Raw genomic sequence first — 6,611 nt, 5'->3', positions numbered from 1 at the left:
TTGCAGCGAAGAAGGCTAATGGTATTCTGGGCTGCATTAGGAGGAGTATTGCCAGCAGGTCGAGGGAGGTGATCCTTCCCCTTTACTCAGCACTGGTGAGGCCACATCTGGAGCGCTGTGTCCAGTCCTGGGCTCCCCGGTACAAGAAAGATATGGACATACTGGTGAGAGTCCAGCAAAGGGCCACAAAGATGATTAAGAGCCTGAAGCATCTCTCCTATGAGGAAAGGCTGAGAGAGCTGGGACTGTTTCGCCTAGAGGAGAGAAGGTTCAGAGAGATCTTATCAATGTATATAAACACCTGAAGGGAAGGTGTAAGGAAGATGGGGCCAGGCTCTTTTCAGCGGTACCCAGTGACAGGACCAGAGGCAGTGGGCAGAAACTGAAACACAGGAGGTTTCCTCTGAACATCAGGAAACACTTTTTTACTGTCAGGGTGACTGAGCGCTGGCACACGTTGCCCAGAGAGATTGTGGAGTCTCCATCCTTGGAGATATTCAAAAGCGATCTGGACATGGTCCTTGGCAACCTGCTCTAGGTGGACCCTGCTCACACAGGGGGATTGGAGAAGATAATCTCCAGATGCCCCTTCCAACCTCAACCATTCTGTGCTTCTGTGCTTCTGTGAAAGGAAAGGAAAGGGAAAGGGAAAGAGAAAGGAAAAGGGAAAAGGAGAGGAAAAGGGAAAGGGAAAGGGAGAGGGAAAGGGAAAGGATGACAAGTTACCTGATTTCAGCAGTCTGAAACATAGATATTTGTTTCCCACTAAAACAAACATATGAAATATATCATTTTGAACTGTGTACTTTTGGGTTTGCTTTTTCAGTTAGCTCACAATGCATTTTTGTAATATTTTGAGGTTCTATCAGAATTATAAACCTCTTAATTTTGATTAATGACCTTTTTTTTTCCCCCAAACAAAATTGCTGGACTGCTTAGTTAATGTTCTTGAGGTTGTTCATGTTGCTATGTTGTTCTTTGTAAACTGCTCCATTAATAAAAATGTAACTATATTGTCCATGTCAATGACTTGGGCTTGTATAATACATCTCTGATACTTAACCTTTTTCAGCTGAACAATAGAAGAGTCTAGAGGGTAAAAGATGTTAAGTTTATGATTCATTACTTTAAAAAGAAGTTTCTCAGTGATGCATAAGCTGCCAAATCTGCAGAAGTATCGTATCCTACATTTTGTGTGATTCTATCTAACTTTTTTTTTAGCTCAAGTTAGGGAAGAGATTCCTACCAAACTCTCCTCAAGAAATCTAAAACCAGGACTCAAGATGCTGTTTTCAAACACTAAACCTTACAGACATGTTAGATGTTTACTTTATATAGTATCTTAAACTGTTGTACACTACAAGTATGAGAAAGCTGAAGCAGTGTTGCAGAAGCAGCGTTGCAGAAAATCTGCATGTCACATCTCACTCATAATTGGAAAGTAAAAGGATATCTTTCTCTTCACAGTCTGATCTTGCTGACAGTAGCTGAGAAAGATATTTGAGTTAAGTTGGCACATATGCTAAAAAACATTAGTTCATAATAAAAATCCCATGGTTGTTTCTGAATCTAAGGTAGGATTTTAATTCAGCATTACATAAATCTTCAAATGGATCTAGATTTTTCAATTTGTTTCAAGGCTGAGGAGTTTACACGCTTATGCAAACTCTCTCTAGATCTCCACCATTTGCAAAATGAGGCTTAAATGTTACACAACACTATCAGTGCTCATCTTCCATGACAGCCAATGTATATTTTACATGTTGAACTGGAGGCATATCTGGATTTCTTGATTAGGGAGTATTTGAGGTGAGGTTTCTAGTGCTCTTCTGTTCTGGATAGGCCTAACAGCACTGATTGAACAGCATTTCATCATGTTTTGGTCTCTCTGACAAATAATGCAAGAGAAAACGAGGTATTAAAAGACAGGTAAACTTCTGTGTACATTAGAGGATGGAGATCATCAGTTCCAGCTTTGGACAATGGTTCAGACAAGTTTGTAGTTAATTCCTTTCCAGCTGATTCTGTACCTGATCCAGTTCACAGTAATTCAAGTGAGCAAATTTTAAGACATGAGTTGCCAGACAGTTGTGTATAACTTCACCTTTCCTCCCTACTTCCAACATCAGTGATTCCACCGGGAGCACCACAGTGAATTATGGACCTAAAAGATGTTCTATTTACTTCTAAATGCCAATAACGAATCAGATAGCATGATCCAGTGCAATGAAGGCAGGCAATTATTTTTGAAAGGATGAGAAAAGGCTCTGATTTGGGCTTTGCTATTTATGAAATACTTTTAATAAGTTCTTTCCCCGATGGCCGCCACTCCTCATGTATCATTCTCAGTGATCTCTGGGGTATATTTCTGTAACAGTCAATTCTCTCTAAAGGTTGGTTTTTTTTTTTCCAACTGAGTGAATTTGATAGTCAATTTTGAGAACGGTTTAACTCCCCATTAACTGTTGCTAATTTACAAGAGAACTCCTGTGGAAAACAAACAAACAAACAAGCACATAATTTGATGCAACATCAGTTTGGAATACCAAACAAAGCCATTACGAACAGCACAACTATTTGGAATAGCAAACACAGGTGACTTGGGAGAAGGGGCAATTAAGCAAACACTGGAGATGTGTCATTCTCTGAGACAGCCAGCATTATTTCCTTCATTTATTAATCTTCCTGTGGGGTTCAGAAACATATTGTGAAAAAACTCACACACAAACACAAATTTAAAGCCAAAGTTGATGTTTGAGAATTTTGATGTGCAGTAAATAAAAAGACATAGTTCATCCTTTTTCTCAATTCATCCATGGGGACAAAATTTGAGAAACTAATGCCTTTCATGTAACGGAATTACACATAGCAAAGCTAGCCAAACTCCTTTAAGTGTCCTTTTCCACACTTAAAAAATTGCTTCCTCTCTGCATTACATGTCAAATCCTTCTGCTGCAAACACAGTCTCTGAGGGTTGGTGAATAAGAGGTTTGTATTAGATCCATTTTCACTCCTGAGATTCACCTCCAGTCTGCAGACCTTTTTGTTGTGGCCAGCAGTGGTAATGCAAATCTCAGTAGGCATAAAAAGTCTTCTTTTCCGTTCCGTTTTTTTTTTTTTTTTTGGGGGGGGGGAAGGGGGGGAAGCAATAGCATGGAGAATTCTGAAAGCCCATTATATGTGCACACTTTGTAATTAAAGGTCATTGGTTCTATGGAAAATAGAAATATTTCTTCTGTGTCATCATACCTTTAAATGTTACATTTAATGTAAAGCCCGAATGACTGATTAACACCTCATAGTGTGAGACCTCATTGTAAAAACAAGAATGACTTTATTTCAATGAGCTTATACTCTAAGTAAAATACTGTGGTTATAAAATTTGCATAACTATTTATAACCGTATAATTTCTAGTGTCTTCGAAAAAATTAATCAAGCTTTATAGCTAAGACTGTGCAAGAAACGAAAAGACCAGCATGCTGCACACTGCTTAGGTGGACCAGGATTGGCCAGCAGCTGGTAGGGTATATTTCCTGCTTCGGGGAGTCCCTGCCACAAAAAAAGATGAAGGCAACAAGGGATAGGATATGTTACCTAAAAGTATAAGATCTGACAGTTATGGAACAGTCTGTTCTTTTCAGAGGACTGAAAAGGCAGGGAAGGGGTTTCAGTGAATGTATGGAGGCAATAAAAAAAATTATTGCCAGCTTGGAGGTTCTAATCATCTGGCATAGTCAAAGATGTTTAAGACATCACCCTGCCAACAGGACCTAGTGAAGCCAAGAAAGGAGGAGGAGAATTAAAGCTGTCCTTTAGGACGTTTTCTTTCAGTTTACTGGCAGAAACAAACCTGTCAAATTATATTATTTCAAGTCAACCCCAAATGTATCTGTCAACCCGAAGCAAAATATTTATTGTGCTTTTTTGGGGGGAGGGTGGGTGGGGTTTTTTTATGGTTGAATGTCCTTTTTGTCATTTTTACCTGTACTTTGAAAGAATCATTAGTTTGAAATGAAAATTTAGTACATTTCATTCTAAATTTTTAACGTAAAGAAAGATTTGCCTTTTTTCAAATGTTCCTTTCTTTCTGCCTAAAGCTACTTGATACATTTGTTATGCTATTTGAATTAATAATAATTTCTGTTGATCCATTTCTGTGGGGTAAGCAATTGCTACATCACAGTCTCACTAGCTGAACAGTACCTGGCAGAACCAAACAACAGGTCTTCAGCTCAGAAAGACAAAAGCCAGTTCTTCCCATGTTTGCTTTGAACCACTCCTGCAGATGGATGAAACTAGTCAAACTGACTCCTTGATCATCCTTTCTATGCAGATAAATCACTCTGGGGAGCAGGGCTGAGGTAACACCAAAGCCACTTCTCTCTTCTTTGTCAGATCAGCTCCCAAGGGTCATGAGTTGACAGGAATGAGTTGAAGGACACTTTAAACTGTCCTAAACAATACCTGTCCACAGGAAAAAAAAATATAAAAAAAGCATAAAAGTGGTTGAAATCCATCTTTGTTCTGAGTCTTTAGTGCTGTGTTGGGCACAAATGGGCCAAACTACAGAGTCCAGACATTAGTCATCTGCCAGACAATCCCCTCTCCCAGCACGCTGCCTTTCTCAAGGGATCACATGTGTTGCATCTGTTGTACCTGGAACGCAGTCCTTTGGTTTTGATATGACATTTGTTTCCACAGCAACCAGCTGGGAAATAAATATAGGTAATACAAACTACAGAGGCAGGATTGCTTCTAAATGAAATGTTTTTTAAAAGTTTCCCCAAGGCTGTCAGCAAACTCTGATCATTTTAATGGTCTTGATTTCCTAAGTGGAGGAGTGACAAACAATTCCAACCTGCAAATCAAAATACAAGAGAATGAAAAATAAATTGAATTCCATCTATATAGACATGCACCACATTGTCAGATACAATGCAGAATTCAAAGTCTCCAGTAAGCTTCTGTTGCTTATTTCCCAGCTATTATACTATTAAAGGTTATCCTATCACCTGAGGAGGTACTTTCATATTGAAACTATAAATAAAACTGTCATGGTTCACCCTAGGATATGGAATTCCCAGAGCAAACAGACTACTTGCAGTAACAATAACCAGGATGGCATTTATTCTCAAGTATATTGGCAAAGCCTCATACTTCAGTCATGAGGATACTTCAAAAAATTACTTATTGCCTATTTATTTATTACAGTAACATCCTAAGCATTCCCAAAGATTAGAAGAATCAATTACTTGACTATTTAAGGCCAAAAGCTACATGTAGAGATCTTATCTGACTTCCACATAATACAATTCCTATTACATCAACCAATCATTCATGTAAGTATGACAGCTTGCGTTTAAATACAAGTTTCACTGCTAGGGACTCTAACTGCTCTTTGACAGTAATACACTGCCCCAAATACAGCTGGAGCCTGCCACAGCCAGGAACAGCACCCACCTCTGCTAATGATGACACCTGACACAAACAAGTCTGTGTACTCCTGAACTTCAGAGTTTTTCCTTCTTGGAGAAGGAAAAAAGAAAAGGTCCAAAGAGCATCTAAGCCTCCCTTTGGGAAAATTCTCAAGTCTACATTTAAATGCATCCTTTCTGGGGACAGCATTCATTTAAATTCTGTCTTAGAGGGGGATATTTTCTTGACTGGGAGCCTTGGGTATTTCATGTGATGAAAAATTTTCAATGTAAACTTTTCCAGCAGTTCCTTGTTCATATCATAAACTCACTGTGTTGTTAGATGCTGTGCAAACAGACACAGTCCCTGCCAGAAAGAAAGAGTGCTTTGATATAAAATAAACAATAGTAAAAAGGAGAGAAAGGTGGATAAAGGTCTTTGCATTAATACTTGTTTATTTATTATGGCTATTTCAGTTAAGCAATTCTGTAGAACTTCATTAAAACACTGAGAAATGTGGAAAAAAAAACTGGAATACCATTTGTCATTCTAGCCATTAAGACTGGTGATTTCTGAGATATGGCAGATTCTGATGAGGGATGAGGAAGCAGGGAGGATAATGGTGTATCATTGTGACATTTTATTATTCTGTCCATTTCCCAATTCAATAAACTTCACAAACAAAATAAGCCTCTAAAGGTCCCTATGAAGTAGGGTAGCACCATTATTCCAATTTTATGATGGAAAAATGAGACGCAGTGGGTTAAAATGAACAATACAGAGACTGAAGTCACACTAAGACAGTGTGGCTTAGCTTGAGAATGAAGCCCACCTAGGTCCTGCTCCTTTCTTTTAATACCATGACTGTGCTTGCTTTCTAAAGAGCCCTAAATATATTACAGAAATTGCCTTTCTTCTGTCACTGCATGGGCTGCCACAACATGCTGAATGCAAACAGGGATGATTCCAGGGAACTGAATCTATAGCCATGTCATTCAGAGCACAGGGGTAAGAATGCTTGATGAATGTGAGCTGGAACGTATTTCCCTCGTGTGTTCTATGCATTTGGCTCACAATACTTAATTCCTTCACAAAGATTAAATATGTGCAGAAAAACAGGTGAGTGAGGCTTTTAACTTTTCTGCTCTTCACCAGCTGTTCTACCATTCCACTGAGTTTTCACTTACTGCGTTTC

Source organism: Gymnogyps californianus, chromosome 1 (genome assembly GCF_018139145.2).
Source record: "Gymnogyps californianus isolate 813 chromosome 1, ASM1813914v2, whole genome shotgun sequence".
NCBI classification, from domain to species: domain Eukaryota; kingdom Metazoa; phylum Chordata; class Aves; order Accipitriformes; family Cathartidae; genus Gymnogyps; species Gymnogyps californianus.
This window is presented reverse-complemented; position numbering follows the sequence as displayed.